At 36.3% G+C, this 11,124-nt stretch overlaps 2 non-coding genes across 2 annotated transcripts; both read right to left on the reverse strand.

Annotated features, from left to right (window-relative positions):
* Positions 1-984: 984 nt before the first annotated feature.
* LOC111471929 lies at positions 985-1,093 on the reverse strand. The gene has a single exon (XR_002715300.1). It is a non-coding gene; the product is annotated as a Plant small nucleolar RNA R71 (small nucleolar RNA).
* Positions 1,094-9,773: 8,680 nt separating this feature from the next.
* LOC111471922 lies at positions 9,774-9,882 on the reverse strand. The gene has a single exon (XR_002715295.1). It is a non-coding gene; the product is annotated as a Plant small nucleolar RNA R71 (small nucleolar RNA).
* Between the last annotated feature and the right edge of the window lie 1,242 nt (positions 9,883-11,124).

The following is an 11,124-nucleotide window of genomic DNA, read 5'->3' on the forward strand; positions in this document are numbered from 1 at the left end:
AGTATATGTTAGAATAGGTTGAATTGTAATCTCATAATAAACCATAGGGTATTATAAGACAGTTGTTTCGGTGTTGTTTTTTTTCCTTTATTTCCCTTGTATTCGTTTTTCATGAGGTAATAAAAGGTCAGCGTAAGGTGCATTTATAATAATAGCCCATTTAATGTAAATTCCGCATTTCAGGGTATAGTAATGACCTTAGATTAAATAGGTAAAATCTAGGGTTGTTACAATACATCCACAAGTGATCAAGTTTTTGGCGCCGTTGCCGTGGAACCTAATTTGGTTATTTTACTTATTGTAGATTTTCGTGAGTTGGAGCAAAAAAGAAGTCATAGTAAGCTAGATTTTCTACTACTGTATTTACTGATGCAGAATTGAGCTTACTACTGCAAAATTCTATGTATGAACCCACTTACGGGTTTGGAATTTATTTTGGATCCTGAAATAGAGAGAACATTTAGACGAAGGTTGAGGGAGAAAAAGAAAATGACAGAATAGAATATACATCAAATAGAACTTGGAGCCCAGTGAATCGGGAGTTTGAATATCCAGCGATGATGGCTAATCAAGAGAGAATTACTACTAATGTCATTCATTTAGCAGATGATAGAGAAAGAGCGATCCAAGCATATGCACACCCAGCTGTGGAAGAGCTAAATCCATGCATTATTAGACCTAAAATGCAAGCAACCACGTTTGAGCTAAAGCCCGTGATGTTTCAAATGTTGCAAACCATTGGGCAATTTCATGGACTACCGTCGGAAGATCCTCACCTACACCAAAAGTCATTTTTGAGAGTTAGTGACTCGTTTCGATTTCAAGGAGTGAATAAAGACGTGATTAGGCTGAGCTTATTCCCTTATTTATTGAGGGATAGTGCTAAATCATTGTTGAATACCTTAGCACCGAGAACAATTGATTATTGGAATAATCTAGCAGAAATTTTTTTTATCAAATATTTTCCACCCACTAGAAACGCACGGTTCAGAAATGAGATTTGGCGCTTTTCAACAATTTAAAGATGAGAGACACTAAGTCAAGCGTGGGAGAGATTCAAGGAGATGCTTAGAAAATGTTCTCACCATGGATTACCTCATTGTATACAAATGGAGACTTTCTACAATGGATTAAATATGGCTACTAAACAAGTAGTTGATGCTTCCCCCAATAGAGCTATTTTGTCAAAGGCATACAATGAAGCATATGAAATTTTAGAGAGAATAGCATCTAACAACTGTCAATGGGCTGATGTCAGAAGAAACCTAGGAAAGAAGACCCGAGGAGTACTTGAAGTTTATGCTTTGTCCTCTATCAACGCTCAACTAACTTCGATGACTAAAATTAACTTCATGATTAAAGCACCAGTCCATACAACTTCTGTAATTAACCATGCAGCAGCCGAATCTTGTGTATATTGTGGAGAGGAACACACTTTTTATCAATGTCCAAGTAATCCGGCCTCAAATAATCCCTTCTCAATTACTTATAATCTAGGATGGAGAAATCATCCAAATTTCTCATGGAAGGGACAAGGCTCATGCAACCAACAAATGCTACATAAAGCAAATTCCCCTCTAAGTTTTGGATTACAAAATCAATTGGCTTATAGTTTCTCAACAAGTCAACACCCAAGGGAAAGGAACTAACCTGATGATTATGTACACACATAAATGCATGAGGTCCTTCTAATATCTCATCTTTAAATCATCTTTATAACATAACCCTAATTCCATCCTTATATTACTATAAGTAATATATGTGCATTAACCTTCATATTTTCATATTCGTTAACATTAACTAGGGTTGTGTCCTAGGAAAATTATCATCATAATGCAATATGACATTCAAAATATGTTTATCATCTTAATATGGAAAATAATGTCATATTATGGAAATATCATCATCTTACATTGTCAAACTAATATGTAACATCATCATAAAACGTCATCATATAACACATCATAATCATTGTAAAACATCATAAGACATCATCATATAACTACGTCATACATCATAAATCATCATCAAGCATCATACAACGTCATCATTTAACACATCATAATCATTGTAAAACATCATAAGCTTTCATCATATAACTCATTCACATCATCATCAAGCATCATACGTATAAAACATAAATGACATGTGTAGGGGCCACTAGGCACGTGTCGTCATACAACAAACAATTTTCCAATCTATCCTATACTAAGGACACTTACTTGGTAGGCCTTAGCCTCCCCAAGTTTGAGTACGTTCGCTTTTTGTTCCTCGAGATCACTCCAAGTCTCGCTAGTTGTCGTTTCCTATTGGAATGTTCATTTCATCTCATTAGTATTTCACATTTCTAATGTAATTTAACTTGAATTTGTGAAATAGAGTATCATATTGAACCTAATTACCTTATATAGGGTCAAAATCAACTCAGGAAGGGTAAAAAACATAGGGTCATTCTTCAATTTACTAAACCGAGCTGATTAAGTTGAAGGAGCACACGAAGCCAAGACGAGTTGATTCAAGCTGCTAGAGTCAATGGAGTGTCTGGCTGCATGCGCAAGATGTGTCTGGCATGCAAAGCCAAGCCGAGCTGATTCAAGCTACTAGAGCTGAAGGAGTGTCTAGTCACATATGCAAGACGTGTCACCATGGGAGAGGGATGCGTCGTGGTTTACTTCTCGAGTCGAGGTTGCTAATTCAGGCTCACAAGTCATGGTGTTGGGCTGCTCACAGGTGTGGGTTGAAAGTGGACAATATCATATCATTGTTGAGAGTCGTAATTCCTTATGTGATATCAGAGCTTGAAGCCATTGAGAAGAACAAGACGTGGGCATTAATTAACAAANCTATCTTTATGAAAACTCTAACGCACAAGGTTCATCCTTAAAGAATTTATCAGAGGATGATGGGAAGAGGCTAAAACAACTTATAGAGAAGTAGAAGTCTTTAAAAACGTATCCATCAAAATAGCGATTTCGGTTACTCGAGACATTGAGATCCATGAAAATCTTTTGTTGAAATGTTTGTTAGGTATAGTAACAACCCATTATTTTTTAAAACTTGGGATCTCATAATGAAAACTCTAACCATAAAACTTTTAATAAAATCACATCTCGCTATAAGAAATAATGAATAGATACAATAGCTTATGAAAAATGCTATTGTAGACTTTATAGCGATCTTTTATAACTATAATTGATGCTATAATAGATTTAGAAGCTATAATTCATATACGTGTTTAATATAGCTAAAGTAGTGTGCTATCTTTAACTTATAATAGCATTTTTTTTAATGTTATAATATAGTATTTATAATTCAATTTATGCTATAACTAGATAAATGAATCATTATTATAATAATATATTTATTTTTACTATATAAATTTCTTTAAACCTCTAGATCATTGCTAATAAGGTATAGTTTTTTTCCTAGACTAATATACTCTTTACATACATAGAATGATATTATATAATATGATAAATAATAAAGTCTCCAATCTTTATTGTAATTTCATAATGTAATTAAATGATGAAAGTTTTTGTTGAATGTAAGTCAAAAAAGAAAAACATAAAGTAGCTTATAAAATACAAAATTCACCAAGTTTTTATTGAAGTTTATCCTAGGTGTCATTTTCAAATTGATCATTGGCATGAATAAGACATGCATCACTTCATTCACCTATATAAATATATAAAATATATATGAATATATGATCATGTGAACCCGTGTGAATGCTAAAAATTACATATTAATAGTCACTTTGTCGGATGGCCGAGCAATTGTACTACCTTCAGCTTCAATACATGTCATTTTTTATGTAGGCCGCCACAAATATACATTGCATTTCCTTGATATATCAACCTAACTCTAACTATATGTGGATTGATAAATAGGAGCAGCTAGATCTGAATCATCTTGGAACATTGAGCAACAATTAAATCATCATCAGATTTAGCAATTAATCTGAGAATATTAAGCAACTCATTTGAAAAAATAGATAGTTTTTAAAAAGGGCTGACAAAATAAGAATGTGTGGAGTTGTGAATGGCACCAAAGGTGAAGAACTTAATATAACAATTACATCAAAATCTTTGTGATATGGTAACTTGTTTTAGATTCCATACCTTTAATTTCAAGAAGTTGGTCAAAGTCTTAAACCAACAGACTTTTGTTGGCACATTCTCTAGGGCATAAGAATAGACTAATCAAGCAAATAAAAAAGAAAAACAAAATAAAAATAATAAAAATGCTCCAATTGAATTATTTTTCTTACGTCTACCAAGATTCCATATAAACAAGCTAAAAAATGTATACACAAAAGACCTTTACTAATACAAAAAGAATTAGCACTTAATATTTCAAAATAGACCACTAAAAAATACCACGGGTAACTAATCTAAATTTCTACTCAGCTAAATTCGCTATCGTTATCTTAGTCTAAACTCTTAGAATTTAACTCTCCAAGCATCATAATAAATCATAATTTCATCTTAAAAATATAACATCATCTGTAAAACACTATTATGGTCTCACGTGTTCGAAAACATAATTCAAAAATAGGATAAAACAATAATAATAAATAAGGTAAAAAACTTAAAAGGTAAAACCACCTAAACTAACCTAAGTCTAAGGATGGTGAGACCATGATAGCAGATGCAAATGTCACTAGTGACCAAAACCTCATAAGAATGCTACTAGCCAATACAAATGTCATGGTCTCTAATTGCAATGTTGTCAAATGAGTGTCTTGCCTTTACCTGAAATAGTTGTAGTACATGGCCTGAGTATTTCGAGAAATACTTTGTAAGTAACCCCACTATTAGGGTCATAAAAATGCAAACACATGTAAGTTATGCTCTAGAGACCTATCGTTAAAAACCATTATAGGGGTGACCTCCAGTCCGAACTAAATTGAATGTGTAGTACTTCCCTACACACAACCCACACTTGGGAGTGTGAATCCCCAGGCGATTCGCACCTCCCTTAGATCCATCATAGTCGAGCTATCTGTCCGTAGAAACGTCTAGAGATCAGCATACCCCTACATGTCATGCGCGGCATGATCACCATCATCACATAGCATACGCTGAGAACTCTCGAAAAGTAGAGTCATATCAAGTCTTTTTGTAGTTAATGTTGCACTCTTATTCACCATTTTCTCATTTATTACTTCATTTATTCTAATTAGTGAGCTTGAAATCGTAGCCCAACATGAAAAGAATATGATTTGGCATAAATCGATCTTAATTGTACATTTAATTGAATTATGTGGTAAAATTTCAGACATTTATGTTGAACCATGATGGAGTAGCAAATTTGGAAACAAATGGGGGATAACATGGAAATTTTAAATCCACTCAACAATCCAAGTGGGTCATTGACTACCTAATGAGGAACATCTTATGTGGATAACTTATTTCTTTTCAGCCATAAAGAGGAACTCACGCTCAATATAAAAGGAAAAAGAACCAAGAAGGGGGGGCCACACTTTGGGAGAGAAAAATCGGATTAGACAGCAGAGCCTCTACTGCTGTGAACTACTATGAAACTAGAGAAGAAGAAGAAAAACTCTAATTCAGCAGCTGTTGACAGCAGAAGGAAGAAAAGACCAAGAAGGATAGATTAGGGCAAAGAGGTGGGCGTGAGAGCTCAAAAGAAGGGAACTTCCATTGAACAACAGCAACAAAGCTGGATAACTCTCTATTTTTTTACTCTCTTTTCTTATTCTATCAATTTTATATGATTAAGATGTGGGTTCCTCTGTTTAATTCGGTTTGTATGGAGAGCTAAACTTTATAGGGGAGACGAGAGAGTTTTATATAGTTTAAGTATGTTAACGGTATGATTTTAGTTTATTAAAGAGTTGTTGTTAATGATTTATATGTGTGTTTAATTAGCTACTTTACATACATAATTGTTCTCTTATTCGAAAGAAGAGAGGGAGCAATGAAATTCTCTTTAATACTCTAGTTCTATTGCAAAGAGAATTGAAGGTAATATAAGGGTTAGAAATAATTCTTCTCCGAGAGCCTTGTTAATAGAACTTAAAAACGACTATGGAAATAATCACCATGCATCCGAAGTGGACTTGGGAATCTATTTACTTATTACTCGCTACTTGTGATAGTGTATACTTACACTTATTTTTGTGAGTTTTACATCATTTTATTATATACATGTAACGAATCAGATAAAAAAAAACGGTCATCAGTAGGATCGAAAACTCCAACGAACGCCAGAGTTTTCGTTCACACACAACTCACAAAGGACGCCCGAATTCGAGGTCACCACGGAAACCAAACCCAACCTTCAGCCACTCCCAAGACACCTGCAGAGAAGGAAAAGAGTGAAAACGAGAAAGATAGTGAGAAAATCCGACGAAGCTCCCGCAAAGCCAAACCCTATGAAATCGACGTTGAAACCTCCGTTTTACACAACAAAAGTAATCCCAGAGACTTTTACATACACCAGGGGTAGATTTAGACGAGTCCTACCCGTTGTACACCATCGGGCAAGGGAGACAGAACGTCGAATTTCTAAATCCTCTTAGATCCGAGAGTGTTAGGCCTTTACGAACCAAACAAATACCAAAAATGGAATTAGGGGGAGAAGGAGACTTAGAAACGGAGAAAAAAGAAGGGAAAAAGAACATCGAAATGACGTTATCGAGGTGAGAGAGAGATCGCCGAAAAACTCTGTGTAACCGAGCGAAGAAGACGATGTCCAACCTAAGGCCCGGACTCCCACGATCCGAACCGAGTCCAACCCACTCCAGTCCAAACTTTGGCCAACTACACTCCCGCGACCCAGTCGCCTTAGCCCAACCCAGAAATCCAATTACAGCCTAACCCATCAGCCACGACCCGAGAGCAAAAAACCCAACCGACCCGAGACCCGCAAGCCCAATCCAACACCCGAGGCTCACAGCCCAGCCCACCTGCAAATGTTTCCTTTTAGTCTAGGCCCGGCCCATCACTTGCGGTCAACCCAGACCCAAGACTGCAACCGAAAACCCGCACGCTCGATCTGATAACTCGCGCCTCGACTTCAGACCGCTGCACATGCGTCGCCCTCTGGTTGTGCCATGTGGCACGTCTGCAACGCGACACCCCTCTGCTCCAGCGACTTAATCGGCTCGATGGCGGCTTCTCGGCTCCGACGACTTATTCGGCTCCGGAAACCTATTTTCGACCTATTTGTCACTGACCCTCCTGAACTTGGTTTCGACCTCGTTTAAGGAACCAACCACCAATGGAAGCGTAGGACGTTTACAAGGAGCTAGAAACTTACATTTATATTTTAGGGAGTACTTCAGCTAAGGCCTACCAAGTAAGTGGCTCACCCGGCTTAGGTTACGCGTTGTTTGTTGTATGTTGGCACCTGCCTGTAGATTCGCACTGTTAGGATCGCAACAATGCATACGCTCGATCTAGATGAACACAAAGAATAGGATAGAGAAAAGTTCAAGGAGAACTCTGGCTAAAAAGATTTTTTTTTATTGATGACTTCACGTATGTATAGTAAGAGAGAATTACAGACAATACATAAAGTACATTTTCAAAGCTCTACGGGCTGATATATATATGTTTCAGTTTACTATATATAGCTTTACAAGATTTAACCATCTACTATATATAGTTATTTACCATATATAGCTTTACCATATATAGCTTTACCATATATAGATTTACCAAGTTATAAATAAGAGAGTAGACTCCATAACCTAACACGCACGTGTCATTAAATTGTATGCTAGACCATTGTGCTTACGTGCGTAACCTTTGAACGTGAATGTATGTTTAGCATAAAGTGATATGTAGTGTTTATGATGGTTATCGTGTTCTTGAATGATTATGGCATGATTGTATGAAATATTAAAATGCAAAAAGCATGAAATGTATGAAATGAAACACGGTAAATTGCTTGAAATTAACCCCGTTAGGAATATGTATGACAAGTAGACTGAAAATGAGAAATGACATGTTAAGCATGAAATATGATAGTGGGGTTATATTCACTAATGACAAAAGTAGAAGTAATGGGGACCTTATGCATTATGTGTGCTCATGCATTTGGGGGGATACCTCTATTCCACCACGAGGGTACGGACGCGTACATTCAAGGGCAGGACAACGATCGTTATGCTTTGCATAGCGTTGTCGTGATAGTTACTAGTTCTAACGAGTATCCGGCCTAATGAGCTCCTAGAGTATGCTCGCCCGACAAGGAAAGTGGCCCAAGGTGTGCGAACTAGCTGATGAGCCCATATTCGCACGTATGGGCTGTGCGACAAGGAAAGTGGCCCAAGGTGTGCGAACTAGCTGATGAGCCCATATTCGCACGTATGGGCTGTGTGTAGAGTATATGGTACACGTTCAAAATTACCAGTTAGAACAGCATCGTAGGAAGACAGATTTAAAGATAGGTCCCATCATCTCATTGCATGTGATTGTTGCATAACTCCAATAAGGGATCACTTACTAAGTATTCTAGAAATACTCAAGCCTCGTGCTACTATACTTTTCAGATAAAGGCAAGGCACCCATGTGAGATCGACGGCGGTATCGCACACCCCGGGACCGTGGCACATGCATAGGATAGTTGTTTTTTTATTTCGTAGAATAGGCTAGTGTAGGTTGAATTCCCGTTTGCATCATTAGTATATGTTAGAATAGGTTGAATTGTAATCTCATAATAAACCATAGGGTATTATAAGACAGTTGTTTCGGTGTTGTTGAATAGGTTGAATTGTAATCTCATAATAAACCATAGGGTATTATAAGACAGTTGTTTCGGTGTTGTTTTTTTTCCTTTATTTCCCTTGTATTCGTTTTTCATGAGGTAATAAAAGGTCAGCGTAAGGTGCATTTATAATAATAGCCCATTTAATGTAAATTCCGCATTTCAGGGTATAGTAATGACCTTAGATTAGCATTTATAATAATAGCCCATTTAATGTAAATTCCGCATTTCAGGGTATAGTAATGACCTTAGATTAAATAGGTAAAATCTAGGGTTGTTACAATACATCCACAAGTGATCAAGTTTTTGGCGCCGTTGCCGTGGAACCTAATTTGGTTATTTTACTTATTGTAGATTTTCGTGAGTTGGAGCAAAAAAGAAGTCATAGTAAGCTAGATTTTCTACTACTGTATTTACTGATGCAGAATTGAGCTTACTACTGCAAAATTCTATGTATGAACCCACTTACGGGTTTGGAATTTATTTTGGATCCTGAAATAGAGAGAACATTTAGACGAAGGTTGAGGGAGAAAAAGAAAATGACAGAATAGAATATACATCAAATAGAACTTGGAGCCCAGTGAATCGGGAGTTTGAATATCCAGCGATGATGGCTAATCAAGAGAGAATTACTACTAATGTCATTCATTTAGCAGATGATAGAGAAAGAGCGATCCAAGCATATGCACACCCAGCTGTGGAAGAGCTAAATCCATGCATTATTAGACCTAAAATGCAAGCAACCACGTTTGAGCTAAAGCCCGTGATGTTTCAAATGTTGCAAACCATTGGGCAATTTCATGGACTACCGTCGGAAGATCCTCACCTACACCAAAAGTCATTTTTGAGAGTTAGTGACTCGTTTCGATTTCAAGGAGTGAATAAAGACGTGATTAGGCTGAGCTTATTCCCTTATTTATTGAGGGATAGTGCTAAATCATTGTTGAATACCTTAGCACCGAGAACAATTGATTATTGGAATAATCTAGCAGAAATTTTTTTTATCAAATATTTTCCACCCACTAGAAACGCACGGTTCAGAAATGAGATTTGGCGCTTTTCAACAATTTAAAGATGAGAGACACTAAGTCAAGCGTGGGAGAGATTCAAGGAGATGCTTAGAAAATGTTCTCACCATGGATTACCTCATTGTATACAAATGGAGACTTTCTACAATGGATTAAATATGGCTACTAAACAAGTAGTTGATGCTTCCCCCAATAGAGCTATTTTGTCAAAGGCATACAATGAAGCATATGAAATTTTAGAGAGAATAGCATCTAACAACTGTCAATGGGCTGATGTCAGAAGAAACCTAGGAAAGAAGACCCGAGGAGTACTTGAAGTTTATGCTTTGTCCTCTATCAACGCTCAACTAACTTCGATGACTAAAGACCCGAGGAGTACTTGAAGTTTATGCTTTGTCCTCTATCAACGCTCAACTAACTTCGATGACTAAAATTAACTTCATGATTAAAGCACCAGTCCATACAACTTCTGTAATTAACCATGCAGCAGCCGAATCTTGTGTATATTGTGGAGAGGAACACACTTTTTATCAATGTCCAAGTAATCCGGCCTCAAATCGAATCTTGTGTATATTGTGGAGAGGAACACACTTTTTATCAATGTCCAAGTAATCCGGCCTCAAATAATCCCTTCTCAATTACTTATAATCTAGGATGGAGAAATCATCCAAATTTCTCATGGAAGGGACAAGGCTCATGCAACCAACAAATGCTACATAAAGCAAATTCCCCTCTAAGTTTTGGATTACAAAATCAATTGGCTTATAGTTTCTCAACAAGTCAACACCCAAGGGAAAGGAACTAACCTGATGATTATGTACACACATAAATGCATGAGGTCCTTCTAATATCTCATCTTTAAATCATCTTTATAACATAACCCTAATTCCATCCTTATATTACTATAAGTAATATATGTGCATTAACCTTCATATTTTCATATTCGTTAACATTAACTAGGGTTGTGTCCTAGGAAAATTATCATCATAATGCAATATGACATTCAAAATATGTTTATCATCTTAATATGGAAAATAATGTCATATTATGGAAATATCATCATCTTACATTGTCAAACTAATATGTAACATCATCATAAAACGTCATCATATAACACATCATAATCATTGTAAAACATCATAAGACATCATCATATAACTACGTCATACATCATAAATCATCATCAAGCATCATACAACGTCATCATTTAACACATCATAATCATTGTAAAACATCATAAGCTTTCATCATATAACTCATTCACATCATCATCAAGCATCATACGTATAAAACATAAATGACATGTGTAGGGGCCACTAGGCACGTGTCGTCATACAACAAACAATTTTCCAATCTA

This window comes from Cucurbita maxima, unplaced genomic scaffold (genome assembly GCF_002738345.1).
Source record: "Cucurbita maxima cultivar Rimu unplaced genomic scaffold, Cmax_1.0 Cma_Scf00060, whole genome shotgun sequence".
Classification (NCBI taxonomy): domain Eukaryota; kingdom Viridiplantae; phylum Streptophyta; class Magnoliopsida; order Cucurbitales; family Cucurbitaceae; genus Cucurbita; species Cucurbita maxima.